General features: G+C 42.0%; 1 long non-coding RNA gene and 1 pseudogene across 1 annotated transcript; both read left to right on the top strand.

Moving 5' to 3' along the window:
* Nucleotides 1–2,934: 2,934 nt before the first annotated feature.
* LOC139355033 (uncharacterized) lies at nt 2,935–6,629 on the top strand (annotated as a pseudogene).
* Nucleotides 6,630–22,604: 15,975 nt separating this feature from the next.
* LOC139355042 (uncharacterized) lies at nt 22,605–23,230 on the top strand. Its single transcript, XR_011605798.1, has 2 exons — nt 22,605–22,953; nt 23,024–23,230. It is a non-coding gene; the product is annotated as an uncharacterized lncRNA (long non-coding RNA).
* The last annotated feature ends 737 nt before the right edge of the window (nt 23,231–23,967 follow it).

The raw sequence follows: 23,967 nt of genomic DNA, 5'->3' as shown, positions 1-23,967 counted from the left end.
ATTAAATGATCCTATAAAATTTGTTTCTGACTGAACAAATGAATGGTTTAAGAATAATCCAACATCTGAGAAACATTAAATTGTAAGAATTATTTTACATCTATCTATGGGAAGCAAGCGAAAATATACGTTTGGAATGAAGGTTAACAACCCATAAATTTCTTACAGAAGGAGGAGTCAGAAAATTATTTATATATAAATATATATAATATATATTTAATTATGAATTAAATGAAATATGTTTACAATAATAAAATAATATTAAATGATCCTATAAAATTTGTTTCTGACTGAACAAATGAATGGTTTAAGAATAATCCAACATTTGAGAAACATTAAATTGTAAGATTTATTTTACATCTATCTATGGGAAGCAAGCGAAAATATACGTTTGGAATGAAGGTTAACAACCCATATATTTCTTACAGAGGGAGGAGTCAGAAAATTAAATATTTAAAATATATGTAATACATATTTAGTTATGAATTAAATGAAATATGTTTACAATAATAAAATAATATTAAATGATCCAATAAAATTTGTTTCTGACTGAACAAATGAATGGTTTAAGAATAATTCAACATCTGAGAAACATTAAATTGTAAGAATTATTTTACATCTATCTATGGGAAACAAGCGAAAATATACGTCTGGAATGAAGGTTAACAACCCATATATTTCTTACAGAGGGAGGAGTCAGAAAATTAAATATTTAAAATATATATAATATATATTTAGTTATGAATTAAATGAAATATGTTTACAATAATAAAATAATATTAAATGATCCTATAAAATTTGTTTCTGACTGAACAAATGAATGGTTTAAGAATAATCCAACATCTGAGAAACATTAAATTGTAAGAATTATTTTACATCTATCTATGGGAAGCAAGCGAAAATATACGTTTGGAATGAAGGTTAACAACCCATAAATTTCTTACAGAAGGAGGAGTCAGAAAATTATTTATATATAAATATATATAATATATATTTAATTATGAATTAAATGAAATATGTTTACAATAATAAAATAATATTAAATGATCCTATAAAATTTGTTTCTGACTGAACAAATGAATGGTTTAAGAATAATCCAACATCTGAGAAACATTAAATTGTAAGAATTATTTTACATCTATCTATGGGAAGCAAGCGAAAATATACGTTTGGAATGAAGGTTAACAACCCATAAATTTCTTACAGAAGGAGGAGTCAGAAAATTATTTATATATAAATATATATAATATATATTTAATTATATAAATAAATAAATATAAATAAATATATATAATACATATATATTTAATTACTCGGCTGAGGAACTTGTGAGATGGTTCCAAAGTCGCCTAGCTGGGGGAAACGAGCGGGTCGCAGGTTGCGGATAGCGGACGACCTCTCTCGAGGTCAACTGTGAATAAACTGGTCAAACACGGTACCGTGGACGGAAACCCCAGTAAATAAACAGTCCCGGACAGCCAGCGGGTATTTTGCAACGAAGCAATACCGACGATGCGAGTTGTTCAGCCGCATCTAAATAGTTGCTTTACACAAACCCACCTACCCAACTCCCCTCCCAAACAACATCTCACTCCGGGCCGGACTACGGTGTAATACGGACCGTGCCAAGAGTCAGCCTGGCTGGGGGCCCGGATCAAAAATAGCCCAGTCTCAAACGGTGTGCTCAGGGACATGGCGACCCCCTGTTCTAACTATCGCCTTACCCGGGCATCGCGGATCTCTGCCCGGGCGGACTTTTCCCCTTCTCCGCAACTCGTGGGACCAAATATATCAAGAAAACAAACAACACAACACAAAACACAGAGACGGGTACTCTTAAAAAAACCCATGGATAAGACGAACACTGGTTCCACCTTCCATACCAGCACGGCCCAGAAAGGGCCGCATCCCAAACTGGGGATGATGGATGGCAGAAAGCCAACCGCAAACGCCTCCGCGACGTGCGCATCTGCGCCGAAAGCAACGGTAGGCACTGCCAAGGCGCTCGGGCCACCCGCTGGTGCAAAATATACATACGCAGAAAGGCGGACCGCCGCCCAGACTCTGCGCTCACACACCAGGAGCACCGTTGCCACGCCTTCGCCTGAATGGCTAAAGAAGGTAGAGTGGGCAAGGAAGGTGCTCCCAAACTACGGGCAGGAAAAGCCCACTCAAGAGGCGACTCAGGCGAAAAGGTAGCGATCCCTCGAACTACCCGGGCCATCGGCGAAGAGATCAAAGATCCAGCCATCGGTCTCTTTCGCCGAAATCACGAAGAATCGTGTACTACTCGGCCTGATTGACAGGGGAAATCCGGAGAGCAGGATCCCTAGAAACAAGTGGAAGGCAGTGGAGTCCCACCTTTCCCTCATTTGCCTGCGCATGGTACGAGAGAAGCCAGGCACCTCGCCCTGTTGCATGGACGCGGGCTGGTACCAGGGCAGCGTCAAGGTGGTAGCATGCGACAGTCAGCGGTCGGCTGACATGTACAAAGAGGCGACAAGCAAGCTCGGCGAGGTTTACGAAGGGGCGAACATCGTTGCGCTTGACTGGTGCGATGTCCCCAGTAGACCCCGAGCCAGGATCTGGATTCCAGCAGCGATCAAGACGCCGGAGGACATCCTCTTCATGTTGCAACAATGCAACCCGCACCTCCCCACGAAGGACTGGAAAGTCGTCAAGGTGGAGGAGCATGAAGGGGATGTCAACCAGGCGGTTTTGGTCCTGAACAAGGAGTCAGTAGCTCCGATCGAGACTGCTCGTGGAGTGCTGAACTTCGGGTTCAGTGCGATACACATCAAAGTGTATAAGGGCGACTCCAACGCCGCTAGCAGCTCTGCCGGCAACCCAGCCGAGCAGGTGCTTGCTGAGGAGTTGGAGGCACCTGGTGGGCCGGAGGACGGCTACTCTACCGATTCGTCGCTGAGCAGTGAGATGCGTGCGCTCGGACCGGCAATCGAGGACGTGGACCTCAGCGACACAGAGGAGGCCCACGTCACTGTGGTGGAGGTTGAAGCTGTAGATGTCACTAAGACTTCTACAAATAAACCTTCACCACAGTAAAGCAGCATCTGCTGCACTTCTGCTTCGCCTGACAGAAGGCGGAGCCGACCTAGTCCTCGTACAGGAACCTTGGGTGGTAGGAGGCAAGGTTGCTGGACTAGGAACAAAGGAATACAAGCTTATGCTTGACCCCAAAGAAGGTAAAATTCGAACCTGCATATTAGCCAAAAGGCATCTTAGTATATTTCTACTTCGCAATTACAGCAACGGAGACAACACCGCAGTAAGCCTGGAGCTGCAGAGTGGCTCTATAAGGGTTCTATCGGCCTATTTGGCCTTTGAGAAGGAAAACCCCCCAGATGCGCTGCTCAGAGGACTAGCAGAGGAATGCGAAAAGCTCAAGTACGGATTGGTAATAGGCTGTGACGCCAACGCCCATCACACCCAGTGGGGTTGCCCTAACAACAACGACAGAGGTGAGTCTCTTTTTGATTTTATTCTAAATTCGAACCTATTTTTATGCAATAGGGGCAATGCCCCTACTTTCATAACTAAAGCTTGCCAAACGATCATAGATCTAACTTTGGTATCAGATTCACTCGTAGGCGCAGTCAAAAACTGGGCAGTCTCTGACGAGCACTCCTTCTCGGACCATAGATTCATAGAAACCGTATTGTCCCTTGATTCGCCCTTGCCGGTCAGCTTCGCCAACCCCAGACGAGCAGACTGGCACAGGTACAAAGAAGTTCTGACAAATATCCTCCCCATGGAACCGTCAGAAAGCATCACAAACCCACATGAGCTGGACGAAACAGTATACAAATTCACAGAGGCATGCAACACTGCCTTCAAAGTGGCATGCCCCACAGAGAAACCAAGAGGAAGGAAAAAACCCCCCTGGTGGACCCAACAACTATCTATCCTCAGAACCAACTGCAGAAGCCTGTTTAACAGAGCAAAAGCGGGAAATGAGGACACCAATTGGCTGAACTACAAGTTTGAACTAGCCTCTTACAAAAAGGCCATTAAAAGAGCAAAACGAACGGCATGGCAGACCTTCTGCTCTGACATAGAAAAAACAACTGATGCCGCTAGGCTCAGGAAAATACTTTCTAAGACAGCCGCGCCTTTGGGCTGTCTTCAAAAAGCAGATGGATCATGGTCAGACTCCAGTAAAGAGTCCTTGGACCTGCTCCTAGACGCTCACTTCCCGGGGAGCCAACAAGCAGGTCATCCACCTGAAAGAGGAACAGGAGAGGGAATCGAAATAGATCCACTCCTATCAGACCGCAACATGAAATGGTCCATTTATAGTTTCAAACCATACAAATCGCCGGGACCGGACGGGATAACACCGGCTCTCATCCAGCATGCAGGACAAATAGCCATAAACTGGTTGAAAAAAATCTTCCAATCCATCCTGGCGGTAGGAGAACTACCAACAGCATGGTGTGGCCACTCACACCACAGCAAAGGATTTTAGGCCAATAAGCCTAACATCATTCCTGCTTAAGAGCTTTGAAAGAATGATAAGCCTACACATAAGGGCCACCGTAGACCCAACACAAATATCAGAAGCCCAACACGCTTACACCAAAGGTAAGTCAACCGAATCGGCGCTACACTTGGTGGTAAACAGCATCGAGAAAGACTCAACATCAAGGAATACACACTGATCGTCTTCCTGGATATTGAGGGAGCCTTCAATAACGTGCTTCCCACCGCTATAACAGAATCTCTCACAGAACTAGGGGTTGAGCCGCCAATGGTGAGGCTAATCCATAAATTGCTGATAAGCAGAATGGTCACAGCCACACTAGGGACCTCAACCCAGACTAGACTAGTGAACAGAGGCACCCCGCAAGGAGGTGTACTATCACCCCTCTTGTGGAATATCGCAGTAAATAAACTACTGCGGATTCTGGAGGGAGGAGGTTGTAAGGTCGTGGCATACGCAGACGACGTCGCCATCATCTTTAATGGAAAATATCCACAAACACTTTGCGATCTTATGACCGCTAAACTTAAAATGCTATCGGAATGGACGATAGCGAACGGACTCGGGGTAAATCCCTCGAAAACAGAACTTGTTCTATTTACGAATAGGTACAAAATTCCTCAACTTAACCCACCCATTTTAAACAATTGTAATCTCTCCTTTAGCGATCACGCCAGGTACTTGGGGTTAGTACTAGATAAACGCCTCAAATGGGGCTTAAACAACCAAGATAGAACCAAAAAAGCGACCATTGCACTTTACTCCTGTAAAAAAGCAATCGGGCTAAGATGGGGCATGTCCCCAAAAATAGTTAACTGGATATACACAGCGGTAGTCAAGCCAATCCTACTGTACGGAGTGGCTCTGTGGTGGACCGCCTTACACAAACAATGCATACTGACTCCTCTAAACAAAGTACAGCGAATGGCGGCCTTGTGTATTAGTGGAGCCCTTCGAACCACCCCGAATGAAGCGCTGAATGCGATCTTGAACCTCCCTAGCCGGGACTTAGCAGGCATGGAAAGGGCCAAATCGGCAGCTATTCGACTGAGGGACACAGGGCAGTGGAAAGCCCAATTACATGGCCATGCTAAAATCCTCCAGCATGATAAATCGATTCCGAAGATCAAGGATCTATGCAAATACATTGAATATAGTCACAAACCCTTTGAGGCCCTGATTCCTGATAGAGAGGAATGGGAACAGGGCCGACCGGGCACGACGGACGCAATCTGTTTCTATACAGATGGCTCCAAATTAGAAGGACAAGTCGGCGGAGGTGTATACTCCGAACAATTAGATATCAGGAAGTCATTCAGGCTCCCGAACCACTGTAGCGTCTTTCAGGTGGAGGTCCACGCTAAAAAAGAAGCACTAACCTGTTTAGGGAACCTTAGCCTCCTGAGAGGACATCTAAACATATATAGTGACAGCCAAGCGGCTATTAAGTCGATCTACTCGACAAACACCAACTCTCGTACAATAGCAGACTGTCGCAGATCTCTCCACGAGATGGCAAATCAGTTTACTATCAGCCTAATATGGGTTCCGGGTCACCGGGACATCGTAGGCAACTGCATAGCGGACGAATTAGCCAGGCAGGGCACCACCAAGCCTCTCCTACCAGGAGAGGAAAATGTCGGTATGCCCATGGCTACTTGCAAGCTAAACATAAAAAACCACTTCAACACACTAGCCAACACCCATTGGCAAAACGCACCACAGTGTCGCATCTCTCACCAGACATGGCCTGTGATAGACAACAAGAAAACCTCGGAGTTACTCAAGCTCAGCCGCACAGAGTGTGGCATGTTGATCCGAGCTCTTACAGGCCACTGGCTTGTTGGCGCGCATGCCGGCAGGCTAAAAGCCCCGCAAAATGATTTCTGCAGAAGCTGTAGGGATGAGGAAGAAGTGGAAACGGTAGAACACCTTCTCTGCTTCTGCCCAGCCCTATGCAGACTCAGACTGAAACACTTAGGAAGCCCCTTCATCGACGATCTTACCGAAATATCGGAGATTAATCTCAAAAGCATAAGTGCCTTTATTAAATCTTCCGGGTGGAAGACATGCTGATCAGCTTAACACACGCTGAAACTACTAGAAACGGGACCCTAGAGAAGGAAGAAACGAGATCATGCGGTATCACAACGGACCCACTGAGGTCTAAGTGTGTCGGACTATAGTCCTACAGCCGCCCTAACCTAACCTAACCTATATTTAATTATGAATTAAATGAAATATGTTTACAATAATAAAATAAATAAAATAAAATTAAATGATCCTACAAAATTTCTTTCTGACTGTAATTGAAACTACAAGTACGGATGAAGGGAAAGTATTTTGTTCAATGAGGTACGTCGGCTATTTCCGAGTTGGTGCACGGGCGGAACATCATCCCTTATCAATGGTCTTGAGATGTATGAACATATCAGACGGCCTGCTCCTTAGGTCTTGGGCATGTGACTTTAATGATGGTCAGGTTATTATAGTTCACGGTAAGTTGGTTTGTATGCTTTGATAATTTTTAACCAGAAACTATAACAACTCATAACACTTGTTAACAGTTAGTTACCATCTAAAACCAAGTACTTTACAGATACTATACAAAAAGTAATCATCCAAAAGCAAGTACTTTACAGGTACCATACACAAAGTAACCATCCCAAAAACAAGACTAAAGAGAAAGTAAGCATCAAAATACTGCTAGGTAACAACTAAACACAACGTGTCCAATGTGTCAAGTCCATGTCCATCAATATGAGTACTACCCTAAAATATTTTATATCTCTGGATACTCTTCAAAGTCAAAATCTATTAAATTCTGGATGGAGCAGTGGAGACGAAATTTCTACGGGACCCCATTTTGTTGAGATTTGCTGAGGATTATAAAAAAGTTTTGTTAAAATGTAAACATGAACTAGTGTTGATGCTAACTAAGAATCTTGGCGATATGTTAGAACAAAGCAGAAATGAACAAACTTTTAAACTGGAAATGACGAACATAGCCTGGAAAATTTTCCATGTAACTCCGACCGATTTTGCAAGTTTTAAGATATATGATATTATTAAAAGTGGTTTAAGCGTACCAATAGCATTCCGGAGTTGGTATTCATATGCTAACCCAAAATAGGGGTATGGGAGTCAACACAGCTGCAATGAGAAAATGTCGGCTAACCGCGAAAAAACCAAGATTTGTAATAATTGGATTTACACTAAATGGAGAAGTTATCACAAATAATTGATCAAACTTGAATTCTGAATCATAACTATATGATAAACTGAATGTTGATTTTAGTAAGAATCAGTATGCTCACCTATATGAAATGTGTACAAGATCTCAATCTAGTTACTATAATCGTGAATCACAACCATTTTTGACCCCAAATGAATTTAAATTGAAGACCCCTATTATTGTGGTTAACTTTCATATCAAAATGAATCAGTGAAAACTGGTCCTATTGATGTGAGAATTTCAATAGAACTAAAGACACCAAGTCATGAAAATACCCAAGCTTACTGTCTCCTCATACAAGACCGTTTAGTTGAATATAACCTATTAAACGGACTAGTACAACGAGTTGTTTAACATTAGAAAAATGTTGAAAAATACTGTTTCGATTGATGTTCAAGAAATCTTTGATAATAATAATAATTTTATTCTAAAAGAAATTGGAATTGTATTCGAAAAAGATCCAAACTTGAATAATAGTTTTTTAATAGAACCACCATATGATTTTACTTTGCTAAATACAAAATCTCGAAAGACTGCAATTTGGTTAACCAATACACATCACAAATTTTTTGGAACGATGGAGAGAACAGTTTTCCACAAACTCGAAAGTATCTAAGGACAATTACAAGCGGAAAACAAATTATTTGTAAAGGTGTGGAAAAGAAACGATTTCTACAGAAGTTTTTTGGGAGTCGTCAGCTCATTAATATCGAGGAAATGGGCTGTCCGTCATTAAACAGGTTTAAAGGAAACCGGTTTCCCTATTGTGAAACACACCTTAAGGGCGGGGTTTGTGCTCTAAACAATGCATGCATTATTTTGACATATTTTAAAAGTAGCTCCAAAACAATAAAATAATTGTTATTCATCATTTTAAAGTTGAGACTAGACGTGTAAAGACCTACAAGAAAATAAAATTAACAAAATGAAATTTCATGAGGAAATTAACCAATTTATTGAACAATTTAAAGGAGATATAATTGGTCAGCATTTTCAATACCTTCTAAACACAAAAACTATGTTCATGAATCGAGGTGGACATGATCTCAAAACAAGGAAGAACGCTATAGTCGAGTACCTCGACTATCAGATACCCGTTACTCAGCTAAATAGGGATATGCAAGTAGCAAAGCGAGATTAAAATGCGCCACCTACCGGCGGTATACAGATTTAAGCGTTATGGGCGTTAGAGTGGGCGTGGCAAATTTTTTTTTGGACCAATCGATAGGTGTTGACAAGACCAATACATTTCAGTTAAATTTGTTTATCTAGCATGAAAATTGTGGGCGTCACAGGTTTTCGCGGTTTGTGGGCGGTAAAGTGGGCCTGGAAAACTTTTTTTTGGACCAATCGATAGGTATTGATGAGAACAATACAGTTCAGTTAAAATTTTTTATCTAGCATGAAAATTGTGGGCGACACAGGTTTTCTCGGTTTGTGGGCGTTAAAGTGGGCGTGGCAAACTTTTTTTTGGGTCAATCGATAGGTATTGATGAGAACAATACATTTCAGTTAAAATTTTCTATCTAGCATCAAAACTGTATGAGTCACAGTTTTGGGCGGTTTGTGGGCGTTAGAGTGGGCGTGGCACTCTACTGAAACAAACTTGCGCTGCGCAGGAATCTCAGGAATCTGCGTGCCTAATCCCAGTATTGTAACTCTCATAGTTTCCGAGATCTCAGCGTTCATACGGACAGACGGACAGACGGACAGACGGACATGGCTAGATCGACTCGGCTAGTGATCCTGATCAAGAATATATATACTTTAGGGGTCGGAAACGCTTCCTTCTGCCTGTTACATACTTTCCGACGAATCTAGTATACCCTTTTACTCTACGAGTAACGGGTATAACTACGAATTATGGTGAACACTTTACATTTTGTAATCCAGAAATGACGTCGGAAACGTGCGCCTGCTTCTTCTATGCAAATCGCCGGAATCAAAGCAGAAAACTAATTTCTATATATAACAAAAATGTTCGCAATACAAAATAAACTTCTGACTTTTTATTTCGAGTTAAAATTACAGGTACGGAAAATGGAAAATATTTCCTTGACTGAGATATGTCGGCTACTTGCGAGTTGTTGCGCGGTCGTGACTTCAACCCCTATTATGGGAACGTCGTATGAGGTCGTATGAGGTCGTTGGCGTGAGGCCCATGACCTTGTCAATGAGCGTGCACCTTCTGGGTTGTGCATGTGTCCCTTTTATTGCGGTCAGGTAATTGACAGGTGCGCATGTTCGGGTAGCTCTTGCTTGAACCCCTTTTATGACATGTTTATGACCCATTTGTGGAAAGGAGAGAATCTTAGACAATTTACCAGTTAAACGTTCTGGGGCGGAAACAAAAATGTGTATTTGAAAATATTCCACATCTGAGAATCATTAACATGTGAGATTTATTTTATTGGGGTTCTTTTGATTTCTAAATTAGTTTTACAATCATAGGAAACATTATTCCCCAACGTGATCGGACATGTTCCTCTAAGATAACCATCTTTGAACACTTTGGGTGTGCGACCTTTCACACGTGCACAGCAACATCTGTGATAATGAGGCAAAAGGGTACGTGACCACACCTTTCCCCAACATGATCGGATATGTTCCTCTAAGTTAACAACCTTTGGATACTGTGGTTGTGCGACCTTTCTCACGTACACGTTTTTCACCTGACTATTAATTGCACATAATGAGGGGAAGGATACATGATCAATATTGTCACATGGGGATGTGGGGGCGATGGGGGCAATTAAGTATACTCTTTATGGACATGATCGTGGTTTTTTTTATGACTTCAAAGCCCATTAAAATCAGTTAATTTATTGAATTATGCTAAGTGTCCTAGAACCCGCATATGTTAATGAGGGGGGAGGGGGGGCCGGGGGCCATTAATATGCTAATTGTCCCAGAACGCGTCTTTCCCTACTACTAATTATGCTGCTAGGAAATTTATGATCTCCATAACGGTTTAACGGTACAAGATTGCAAGTAAAAGCTCTTCATAATAGCTGGGCCAAAGGTGAAATTGTTTTTATACCACGAAAACCGCTAACACCATCAATTTTACCCTTTCGGCTTAGGGATGATTGTATCTTTCATAGTGAGTTTTATATGTCCTGTTTAAGAGTAAGCTTTTCTGCCTCTTTAATTATTCTAGCATTAGAGGGAAAACCCAACAATATGGTTTATAGGGAAGTCTTTCAGAAATTGTACAATTTATAAATTTAAAGGTAAGAGTTCAATAAAAACTATGCATAGGGATACCACAAAAAAACGGCTTGAAACCTCTACCTCTGTGAAGGCTTGGAAATAAGAAATGTTTTATATTTAGCTTAAGTAGCTTGGCAAAAAATGGGATAAAACAGCGATCTATTATTATAAAATGTATTACTATTATGCGGGCGACCTTTCTAGTCGTAGATTAAAATGTCAGTATTCATATGCATGAAATATATGTTACCGCAACTTTTCGGTTTTATATAGTCATAGTGAAAACTGAATATTTTATTTATTGGTAACTCTAGTACGGTGAAACCCATGTAGACAGGTTTACCGTAGGCAACATGCACATTTTTCATTTGTGTTGCTAACATTTCATCATTAAATTATATTTTGAGATAAGTGCTCTAGCTCCTTATCGTCCATCTCTCCCAACTGCATACCAATTCAATTGTTTTCTCTTATTTACATTATTTAAAGTTTTGCCATACACTGCAATGCTTGCCACAATCCGCCCACAAACTTCAAAAACCCGTACATATGAACGCGGATATCTCGGAAAATATCAAAAAAAGGGAACTGGGATTTCAGATTTAGATTCAAGTTTGTTAAGCGAACATGCAACGCCCACTCTAGCTCCCACAATTTTCATGCTAAAAAAATGTTTAACTGAAATGTATTAGTCTCGTCAATACCTATCGATTGACACAATAAAAGTTTGCCACGCCCATATCGCTTTAATCTGTATTCCGCCCACATAACCATATAATGAGATTGCGGGTAGGTGGCGCATTTTATTCTCGCCTTGCTGCTTGCATATCGGTTATGCGGTTATCTTATAGTCGAGGTACTCGACTTTAGCGTTCTTCCTTGATATAATTTATTTTGCAATCATTATGAGCTGTACCTCTATATTAACCTATTAAATGACAATGACCTAAAACTTTATCGGTATTATGATATATAACATTTTCGCATATTTGACAATTTTATGTTAAATAAATGGAATTTAAGTGCTCAATTGTAAATGGAATTAACGGCACAATTTGAGTTAAATGATTGTCGTATAACATTAAAAATTGTCTAGGTATATATGCTCTCCATAAAATGAGATGTACAGTCTTCACCTATATATATATTACTGCAAAAATACTTCAAATTCCTCCTTAAACACTGCATTACCCCGAGCAGGGTAATGCAATGTCGCTTGTCCTGCCCGAGGTAGTGCAGTGTCTAGCTAAGGCGACTGTTTCAACCCCTTGAATCAGTGCACTATAGGCTGGCTGAACACTTTTTGTGGCCAAAATTAATAACTTCAAGCAAAACCAGATATTTGAGTTCGGTTCTTATATTTGGGCTTATAATTAGCAAACTAACAGAAAAAGGCGTGGCAATGCCCCTTTTTGGAGAAATTTCTTGTTATATCATAAAAAATAATATAAAAATATGTAAGAAAATACTTACCCTAATAACAAACATAATATAAAGGTGTATATTTTTGATTTGGATTGATTTTGATTTATATCGATATAATGAACATATATTTAGAAAAAAGGTGTGGCGCCGCCCATTTTTCACATGTTAAAAGTGGTCTTTAAAAGCCCTCGATATTAACAATTATTAATATTATGGTATTGTAACATCTTCTTCGGTGTCAAGTTCCATCTCCGTGAACTGAAGGTGATCGTCCTCAGTATCCTCGGAGTGGTCTTCGGAACTTCTTAGAGGACTGTCGAGCAATTCTAGTACTTCATTTGGAAGACGCAATCTGTCTTGTACTTTTATTCGATTTGCAAGGTTTACCGATGAAATGATCGGATCTGCGGTATCCAAAGATCTTTGGAATACGTCCTTCAAGTTGTTGCTACGACTGCTTTTCCTCGCATGATTTAGCCTATCCGATTTATAGACTTTATTCCTGGCCTCAGCACGCTCCTCTCCAAAGTAACCCACAGGAAGCATTGTACTTTCAATAATATCACTTGAGTGAATGAGGATTTTGTGAACCGTGGCGGTCATGGGCAGCCAAGGAAATTTATCTATTATTATTTCTGCGGTAGCATAGCAAAAGTTTTGAAATTTGGTGACGTTGATTGGCAATTGGCACGACAAAGATATAAGAATAATTATTAAGTTGTTTATTAAGCTTAGGTCAATGCCTGTTATCTCCGCGAAAACCTCGGGTTTTCCCAAAATAATTGTTGGATCATTTTTTTCCTTTCACCCATTATTTTCTTGTCTTCATCATTGGCGATTCTCCACTTTTTTAGAACGATTTTATAACTCGCCTTTACAATAAACTCTAGGAATCGAATCCAGCAATCAAGTGGACTTAACCCGTACTTTATGTTATCCTGATTTGGCAAAAACTTTTCACACTTGAAGTTTTTATTGTTCAAAAAATCCAGTGGAGTCGCCCCACAAATGGGACAGGATTGGGTTGATCTCGTGCCTGTCAGTGTGTTTAATACTTTTCCGTCTATTACTGATTATAAACCGTTTATATAAACCGTTTTCCCATTTTCGAAAACAAATTTAGAAGACTGCAAACACTTAATTTACTTCTCCAAGTTTGTATGCTCCTTTATTATGCATTCCTTTGTGTCCTTTATGAATTCCAACTTTAGAGGCCTTCAGAACCTGATAGATTGTGGAGTTCGATTGTTCCATGATATATTTCCGCTAGAATCAATCATTCATAAAGGAGTTACTGTTGTGTCCATCGACATCAAACTTCTGTAGACCTGCAAATCCCTGTTTGTAGTTTGAATGACCTGAGCTTCCATCGAATCCATAACTAAGTAGAAGTTCGGCTATCAAAAAGTTTGTCCCTTGATCTTTCGTTATTTTCGAAACAACTTTTTTTTGTAAACTTAGAATGCGGCCAGCTGTGTGGTTAAGCAAACTTTGCAAAGGCACTTCTGCTTTTGTGTCGGATACTACAGAGCCATTCGGGCGGCACTCTATCTTTTTGTTTGCAACTTCGTAGTACGAAGGAAAAAGGTTGTTTTTTGTTTGATCTCTAATTGAGATATATTGTTGCTTGGTTAAATTTTGATCTAAGAGAAGAGCTAGTGAGTCGTTAACTGGTATTTTCTCCAATTTCGCGACGAGCTGACTTATTAAGGTGCGCATGCTCTTGGCTTTTTCAGGGCAGATAGCCAACAACTTTAAAATATTTGCCAGATCTGATTTGCCGCCCTTACGCGCAGCCGCACTAGCTGAATTTATTAATAATTTAATATTTCCAGCCGTGGACTTGACTAAATTTGAAGCTGCTCTTCTCTGAGCCCTTGCTCCCGCCAACAAATAAGACAATTTTGGCCTGCCTGTCGACTTCCTCCTACTTATGCAAACCTCAGTGTGGGATGCAAGCCAAGTAGAGTATTTTCTTTTGAAATGGTTCAAATTCCTTTTGCAAACTGTCCATTTGCGAGACAATCTATAACAAAATGCTTCGGTTTGTTTTTTCAATCCATCCTCATTAGCTTCTGAACCAGCTATCGAAGCTATAAATTTATTAAATATGGCCTGCTCTTTCTCTCGCTTTGTCAGTCCAGAACTCCAAATCCAAAACAATTCTGAGTTGTCCAACCTGAGGTTGTGACCTAAAAAGGTAAATTGCGACGAAAGTGCGCAAAAGTGCACTTTAGGATAGCATTCATATGAACAAGAACTGAACTACCGACAACACAGTGTAAACATTAAGGTGAAACTAGGTGAAACTCACTTTATATCTCTATTTAAAGTTAGTTGACACCGAACAGCTGTTTTTCTGTTACGTAACATTGAAGTTTCAAGTTTTCCCAACACTTTGACTTCATTAGATTTTAATATTAACGACTTTCGAAAAATGGATTTTTGGCCACAAAAAGTGGTCAGCCAGCCTATAGTGCAGTGACCATGGTTGGAAGTGCCTGGCGGTAGGCATGAAACGAAAGTGGGTGGTTCTCCGGAAACACAAACCAGTATGGACGGCGAGAAGAAAGAAATCAGGGATGGGATGTCAGCCCATAACGTCGATGGGAAGTACGACTGCTACCATCGGCGGGCACGGGGAGGAGCAATCCTCTCTGCGTGTCGCCAGCGGTCGAACCTCTGGGATGACGGGAGCAGGTCATCTCAGTGGTAATGCTACTGCCACGTCTCAGGCTAAGTTAAGCCGCACGAGTGCCGTAGTCGAAGAGAGCGTGCTACACCAAGCCAAAACAAGTCATACCCGCTTGCCTGAACCAGGTTCCAACTTCCCGCGTAGGGAAGGGCCGAAGCGTAGAAGCGAGGGGAGCCGGCTCCAGGACAAAGCGACCCTCTCCCTGGAGGAGAAGAAAAGCTAGCCAGAGCAAAGGATTGAGGAAGGAAGGCTGCACTTCGCAAGCAAACCCGCGATGGCGTCGACGGCCGAATTCACCAACAAGGTGGAGGAGATGTTTGCCAACAAAAGGCAACGCTCACACAAGAGTGCCGCCAAGGGCATACCGGTAAGCAAGCGGAAACGCGGGAAAAGGAGGCAGGCCCTCCGCCATCGAAAGTAGCAAGGTAGCCCAACAGGAAGGCCAAGGTCAGTGATGTAGTCAACCGACACCCGATCGTGGCACTCATTGACATGAACGACGAGAACGGGAAGATGACGAAGGCGCGCTGGAAAATCGTGCATGCGCGACTCGTTGAGTCTCTCTGTGCACGGATGGAAAAGGCACCAATAGCCCCCATGCCCACATGCGTTGGTGCAGGGTGGTTGAGCGGTGTAAAAATCCTGAAGTGCAATGACGATCCGACCAGGACGCTGACGCAAACGGTCTGCCAACTGGAGGCATTGTGGGAGGGGGCCAGGCTAGAGGTGGTGGACAGGGAATTAATCCTATCCATACCGAAGGCAAAAGTGCTCTTCTCAATCGCAATCTAGGGTTATCGGACGCTTAAGCTGCTTCAACGGCAGAATCCAGACGTCCCAAAGGCGAATTGGAAGATTCTGCACATGGCCAGCCCACTACCCAACGAGGGGGGGCAAAGTGTGGCTCTCCATATCAACAAGGAGGCGGAGGATCTGCTGTACCCAAGATTCGGGAAGATGGCGTGGGGCATGCGTCTTAAGAAGCACCACCCCGACGCCAACGGCGCACATATCCCGCAGGCAGGCGAGGTGAAGCAGGGTCTAGGTCTGGAAGCCATCGTGGAAGCCGGTCTCTGAATGGAGAGTCCTAAAAACACCATCCTTCTCAGACCATAGGTATATTCAGTTCAGGTATGATTTCCAAAGGTAACTATCAATAGAATCCCCCGGAACACGAACTGGGAAAAGTTTACAAGGACATTTACCTCGAAATTCGCGACTAGCCCGGCGTAGAAGAATCCGTGGAAGATATAGAAACGCCCCTGGAGACCCGTCCAAGGAATAATTGGATGCGTATCACGCACCAGGCCCGACATCAATAACAAGGAAGAAGCCCAAGCCATCATGGTGGAATCGAGAACTGACACTCAAAAGAAGTAATCTCCGAGAATTCTTCAAAATCGCCAAAAAGGCAGACAATGAGATTATCAACGGGGAATACAAAATCCTACCTAGGGATTACAAGAAGGAATCACGCAGGGAACAAAGAAGCTCCTGGAGAAACTTCTGCTCCAGCATCGGGAACGTCCCGGAAACAGTTAGACTCCGGAGGCTGCTTTCGAAGCAACCTACCATACAGATTCAGCTAAAATGCATCGACGGACAGTGGACTGAGGGCAGTGAAGAGGCCCTAACAGCACTTATGCAATCGCACTTCCCAGGATGCACGGATATCCTAGGCGCCAGCACGCATCAGGACATAGCAACTGGCGAAGAGCGCCCCCCGAACGATCTTATAACACCTAGGAAAATCAAATGGGTCATAGACTCCTTTGCGGGCTATAAGGCACCCGGACTAGATGGAATATTTCCAGCCATGTTACAGGTGACCAAGGAAAGGATCACCCCATGGCTATAAGAAATATAGTCGCCATGTCTAAGCACGTGCTATATCCCAATCCAATGGAGGACCTCTCGGATTGTCTTACTCCGAAAAGCGGAAAAGTGCAGTCACGCAAGCCCCAAGGATTACAGGCCAATAACCCTTACTTCTTTCTTACTCAAAAATTCGGAAAAGCTGCTAGATCTACAAATCAGGAACGATGTAGGAAGACTCATGTCATCCAACCAGCACGCCTACGCCAAAAAGAAATCTGTGGAAACGGTACTACACTCGCTAGAAGTAAACGTTGAGAGAGCCCTACACATTAAGGAATATGCGCTAAAGGGGGCACACAGAGGCACACTCCGTTATTTGTACCCGACTATATTCCAGTTTCCTTTGCCCACAATTGTACACTTGAAACAATTCGAGTATAAATTCCAGTGCTACTATTCAACAAAAATATTTCTCAAATACATTTTCAATTTCAATTGTGTGTAACATATAACTCAGCCACAGTAAAAAATTCCCATCATAAAACTTTTCCATAAGATTTGCACTCTTTATTTTTTACTGTGTTACAGCTGCGTGTGTATATTTACATACATATTCTAATACAGTCCACTCTAAGTACTCTTTCATATACAGTCCACTCCAACTACTGTTCTCGACCTACAAATACGGCTAAACTATTTCTAAAATTAAAAACAAAGTTACAATATCCACAAATTTACTCCAGCAAATCGTTTGCAATTTAGTTGTGCAGGTGACAAACAAACGCACCGACATACAAACATAAGCGAAGTCTTTCCAGTTCCCGCAACGTTATTCCGCCATTCGCACCCCACATATGTACATATGTACAGTGTATATACATACGTATATCGATATTTTCGCCAGTGCACAGTGGGTCAAGAACTCACAATAAATGTTCCTTTCAAACATACAATATTAAAGTCCGTCATTCTTTACATAAGTCCGATCATATATATATTTACAATCTTGATTGGTTCCTAAATTCCAACTGAATTTTAGCGCGTTTCCTTACTTCTGAATTAAAATTCTAAATTATTTAACGTCATGGCAACATCAGTAAAATCCGCTTTAGCCCGATTTATGGCCACAGCTGACTGCCTGATCCACTTTGAGGCCACTGTGAACGCTCCAGGTGCTCCTACCCCAACGTTATCCGCCTGTAAAATCCGACGCGATCACTTCAATTCCTTGTGGCAAACGGTAAAGGCATTATACGACATATGCTCCGACTGCATTATAGCTGCAGGCGAGAGCGCCGCAGTCACAAAATCCATACTAAAGTCCAAGTATTACCAAACGTACTACACTTACGAAATATTTGCCGCGCAGCTGATGGAGCAAATCCAAAAAGGCTCCTCCCAAATACCTCAAGCTCCAGTAACTCCGTCCCAAAATTCCACGTCCTATGGCTGTCGGCTGCCTCCTATCGACACAGGGGTTTTCTCTGGCGATTATCTTCGCTGGCCGACCTTCCGGGACCATTTCACGGCAATATACATAGACAATCCGAGTCTAACGCCCGTTGAAAAATTATTCCATTTAAATTCAAAAACAAGTGGCGAAGCTCATTCCATAGTTTCAAGATCCCCACTCACCAATGATGGCTTTCGCTCAGCCTGGAATAACCTAACTAAGCGTTTCGAAAAGAAGCGATTGCAGGCGAACAGTCACCTGAAAACACTTTTCAATGTGTAATAGCACAGGAGTCGGGAGCAGCCTTAAAGGAACTTGAACGCACTTTTCAAGGTTGCTTAACTTTCTTAAAATTTCCGGTGTTAGTATTGAGAATTGGGACCCTATACTGGTTTATATGTGCTCGACAATACTACCAAAGCTCACTCTCTCATTATGGGAGCAATCCATCCAAAATAAAGCCGAAATTCCTACGTGGCTTGAGCTTGATTCCTATTTGAAGGAGCGCCATCGAACTCTTGAAGCCGTCGATAGCTTCCGATCTGCCAATTTCCACCACGTCCAGTCCAAAGACACAAATCGAGTGGCAGAATATTCAAAAATAAATTCCTTCAACACAAGGCTAGTTCCGATACCCAAAGGCTGCGATCTGTCTTCGAAGAAGAACCACCCCGTGCGTATATGTCCACGCTTCCTACAAATGACGGTAGACGATCGCCTAGCCTATATTCAAAGGAATCAGTTGTGCTCCAATTGCTTTGCAAGCAGCCATCAATTTCGGGATTGCACAAGGGCTCACAACTGTCTCACTTGCCAAGATCGGCATCACACATTACTGCATCGAAACAGCGGTCCTACTACTCCGCCGATTCCATCCGACCCTCCAAGGCCATTATCCGCCTCAGTTCCACACATCATTTCTTCCTATTCAGAGCAACTTTCCGTACAAAAAGTCACTCCTAAAAATACTCCATCCGAATATTGGGTTCCATACCCCTCCTTGGATAGAAGACGTACTCGAGATATTAAATCATACCAATGCCGAGTCTGTCAAGTGCCAGCACTTTCTACGGCTAAGCCCCCAGAATCGGCTTCAGGAAGTACATATCCTGAAGTACTGCTCCAATTGCTTGGCTCACAATCATTCCAAGGACTCCTGCCGCAGTGGTCATTACTGCCACAAGTGTGGAAAGGGCCACCACACTCTCCTACATACGGACGACCGATCTTCACTTCCAACTTATTCCTGAGCCTACTATCCTGAGGTTCTTGCTACGGGTGGAGGGGGGAGGAATGTTTACGTCAAAAGCGCGTTTAATTTCAGGAGGCAGTGTCGAGCGGCAGTCTTATCCAGATGTCTACATCTCGCGCGCTCGCACTGCCGTCCGCTCTCCCTCTCCATCTCACCCCTAAGTCTCCGCTCTGCTCTGGAGCGCTTTAGTTAAGTTAGGCTTAAGGAGTTCTTATTTCCAAGTGTACAAATAAACATATATGCACGTCGCGTAAAAACCCCAATGTACCCCCGTGTTTTTATGCGTACCATTCGATCTTGGGGAATTACCTATTTCAGCGATCAAGTCACCCCGCCCCAACAACCTCGTTCATGGGCCCAGACGACTGGAAACGGGTCGGGACCAGACTCAACTCCTCAACATATACACAGACGGCTCCAAGATGGAATGGGGACCCTGAAATAAGGCTGTCTTATAAGCTACCAAGCGACTGCATCATATTCCAGGCAGAATTCTTTGCCATAAGAAAAGCGGCAGAAGTGGCTCAAAATATAAACCGACCATATGATGTGGTCAACTTGTTCGTGAACAGCCAAGTGTCGTCAACGGTCAGTTCCAAAAATGTAATGGCGACCAGGGAGGCCAAAGTATGTAACTATTAAGTATATATATTCTTGATCAGGATCACTAACCGAGTCGATCTAGCCAAGTCCGTCTGTCCGTATGGAAGCTGAGAACTCGAAAACTATAGGAGCTGGAATGTTGGGTTGGCATGCAGATTCTTCGGCTTCCTCCGCAGCGCTAGTTTATTTTATTAATATCAATTCCATTGTACATGCATACATATGTACATCGTAAAATCGGATCCAGACGGCCCTGCTGTGTGCGTGTCGATTTGTGCAAAAAAAAATGCGAACCAGAACGATTTTTTTGAAATTCATTCCCGAACTTACTTCCGGTATATGATATGTTATTAATTGTGGTTGTATCATTAAATGTTATTAACAAAAGCGTAATATATTTCGCATCTTTTTTTTTATTTATTTTTTTGCAGTGCGGTTTTAAATAGTCAGCGACAGTTAAGTCAGCGACAGTTACTGGCTTTTGTTTGTGCTTAGACATTTCCTTGATGGCTTCAATGTTTAAGACTTTTGTATTAAAAACACCAAATTTTGCCAGTATCAATTAAATTTATCAGGTCAAATGTAATGGGTCAGGTAATGGTAAATCTTGATCAACAAAAACTTTTTTTAAATCTTCAGAATGAATGAATGAATTGTTAAATATTATTTTTAATTAAGAAATTTTTTTTTTCTACTGTTTGGTAATTTTGTTATATATTACTTAATTCAATGTTTGTTACGATGCTTGACTACCGATAGCTGCGAGCAGGGGCGTAGCTGACATCCCTAAAATTTAACCCCCAGTCGGCAAGAAATACTAGATTTTATAAAATACTAGATTAAGAAAGATCTAAATACTTATGTAGAATATTGAAGAAGATCAGAAGAAAGATTGTTGGTGACATTGTTGAACTGAAAAGCTCAGTTGACGGCTAAGCAATGTTTTTAATTAATCCAGTGGGAAGTTGCGAATTTACTCCTGTTCTGCACGCTGGTTCTTAGCCGTCATCTGGACATCGGATTTGCGAATTCTGGAAAGTTCTCAAATCACCAAGAGTTGCATAACAAGTTCACGTGGCCAACATTTTGCATTGTGCAACTGGTAGCGCATTGGCATCGAACATCGGGTGTATTGGCCAACACCGTTGGCGACGCGATTTTTATGCGCTCATTACGTGCAACTTAAACTTCGTCGCTGGAGCGTCCGCACATCGGTGCGCCCTAACCCATATCGTCGCCGAATCCCCAAATAGCGGTACGCCCTAGCCTACATCTCGTCGGCTAGGCCCCGCAAAGCGGTGCATCCCATTTCTCAACATCGTAGAGGGAGCGCATTTCGGCTACGTCCCTTACCTCCATCTCGTCCGCACCCATAGAGCGGTGCGATTTCAACTTCGTCTTTCGTCGGTGAAGCGCACAAATTATAATTTTACTTGGTTTTCAGTCAACACACGCATAGGCCCACACCCAACACACACACAGATACATATTGCGGAGATTCGGTCTCACTTAAGCTGACTTTTCGCCTCCCTTGTTTCAATCGCACCCCCATAGCCTTGCAGATTTCTTCAGTACGGTGGGAGAGTGCAGACATTTGATCGGTACTAGCAGCATTGCATTGGTATTTACTTGTTAGGAATAAAGGCCAAAAAAGGGAAGTTGCTGGTCACAATGGATAGAAGTCGAAAAGGTACTGGTAAAACTCCTTCAACGGAGGAGGACACAAACGAATTGCTGTAACAGCTTAAGCGGAATAAAAATCAAATAATTAGAATTGAAGCCACAGATCGTAGTCAAGAAACTCCCCCTTACGCGTGCGAAATGGAATTTCGCTTAAGTATTTTAAATTTATAAATAGAAAAGGCATTCGAATTGCAACCACAATTAGAGGCAATTAATATTCAATTGGCATGTAGAGAGGAGTTAGAGGAACTGTGAATATCAGCTAAGGCCTTATTATTGTCAATTTGCAACCGGTCTGAACGAGAAAGTAATCATTCTACCTTCGCAAATATTAGTAGTCCAAATTCTTCAATAAGCCACAGTAGAATTTTCCCACATATATAACTCCCAAAGTTTGACGGCGACTACTACAACTACAAAAATTTTATAGGCTTGTTTAATAGCGTGGTTCACAACGACGAGTCGCTATCCAATGTCGAAAAATTCAATCATTTGCTATCCTGTTTAGAAAAGGAAGCGTTATTAAAAGTAAAGGCTAACCAGATCACAAAAGCCAATTTCGCAAAGGCCAATGCGGCTTTAATTACGGTTTATGATAATCCGTGCCTATTATACTTTAGAAGTGTATCTCGCTTGTTTGAACTCCAAAAAATACACGCGCCATCTGCCTCAGCATTATGATCTCTCATCGACCCCGTAACTGCTATTTATGAATCTCTTCTCTCGTTCGGCAACTATAAAATTATAGCCAACGCAATGAAAATTCAAATCGACATGCAAGCGCAATCTGTGCGGTAGAATTTTTTTAGACTGGCAAAGAAATTTGCATTTAAAACGATACCGCCATGAGGCGAACTTTTCTATGATTGGGAATTCCGCGTGTATAGCTTACTTTGCAGTTCAGACGTCTTTTTGGTCGCGTCTAGACTACTTCGAAGAAGTCACGCACTGTTACCGATATAAGCCACGGTTAATGTAGCAAATAATGGAAAATCTGCATCTTGACCAGCGGAGTCAATCCGTTCGGTCCAATCCGAGTGTCGCTAGGAGTGCTTGGCAAGGCAGCTCTAAAAGTGTACGTCGCAGTATTTATATGAACGGTTGAAGGATCTCACACTTAACTTATTTATCCTCTGTCTTAGCAGATTTTTTGGGCGGCACAGCCCGGTCATACGACTGTATTGCGACAATGCAACCAATTTTGTTGGTTCCGCACGGATGCTTCAAGAGATGGCCTCCGATATCCGGACGTCCCGGACAAGCTTCTAGAACTTTTATTTTTGTTTAAATAAAAAGGTTATGCTGAAATGCAATGAAATTTGAATTAAAATTGGAACGCAATTTGATCTGTACTAGAACGCAAAAGTTTGGACTACGATTATGAGAGATTGGCCTTCGAACGGACGCTTGGGTATACTTTACAATTGGTTTATTTATCTTAGCAGGCCAAGTGCGGCCCTCAACTTTAATGGCATAGGCAAAGGCAGAATCATAAACAAAGACAAAGACAATATCGCTGAAGACAAAGGCTGAGTGCAAGGGCAATATCGCTGAGATTGAGTTTCAAAAATTGCTTATTAATTCTACTAGTGGAACACTTTCGTGGGTTGGATAACTCTCCCTCTTCTATAATGGATCGTCCCGATTCATTATGAATTTCGTTTAAGCGATTTCTTAATTCTGTTAAAAATTCTTCTTCGTTAATAGGTTTTTCTAGTTCTGGGCGTTGTTTTTTGGTTACAAATATATTTTTGTTTTTTCCAAACTTAAGGTTATTAAAGTGTTATTTCTTTAATGTAGACATTTCATAATGTATTTGCGGTGTGACGGCCCACCGTCATAATAAAAACAATAAAACCATAATAAAACCAAGCTGGGAAAACATTCCAAAGAATCGATGGTCTTTCAATTGGTAATTCTCCAGCCGCAGAACTATTCGAAACGTGCGCCCAGAGCTGGTCAAACTTAGTCAGCAGAGATATCGATAGTCGTCACCGGAGCTGTAACCGATAGCCAGTTATTGAAGCGGGCTTATCAATATAGACCACCCTGGTCACACTAAACGGCGCCTATATAAACAGAGCCCCAG

Source organism: Drosophila suzukii, unplaced genomic scaffold (assembly GCF_043229965.1).
Source record: "Drosophila suzukii unplaced genomic scaffold, CBGP_Dsuzu_IsoJpt1.0 scf_6, whole genome shotgun sequence".
Lineage (NCBI taxonomy): Eukaryota > Metazoa > Arthropoda > Insecta > Diptera > Drosophilidae > Drosophila > Drosophila suzukii.
The sequence above is the reverse complement of the archived record's forward strand: the minus strand, read 5'-3'. Positions and strand labels throughout refer to the sequence as shown.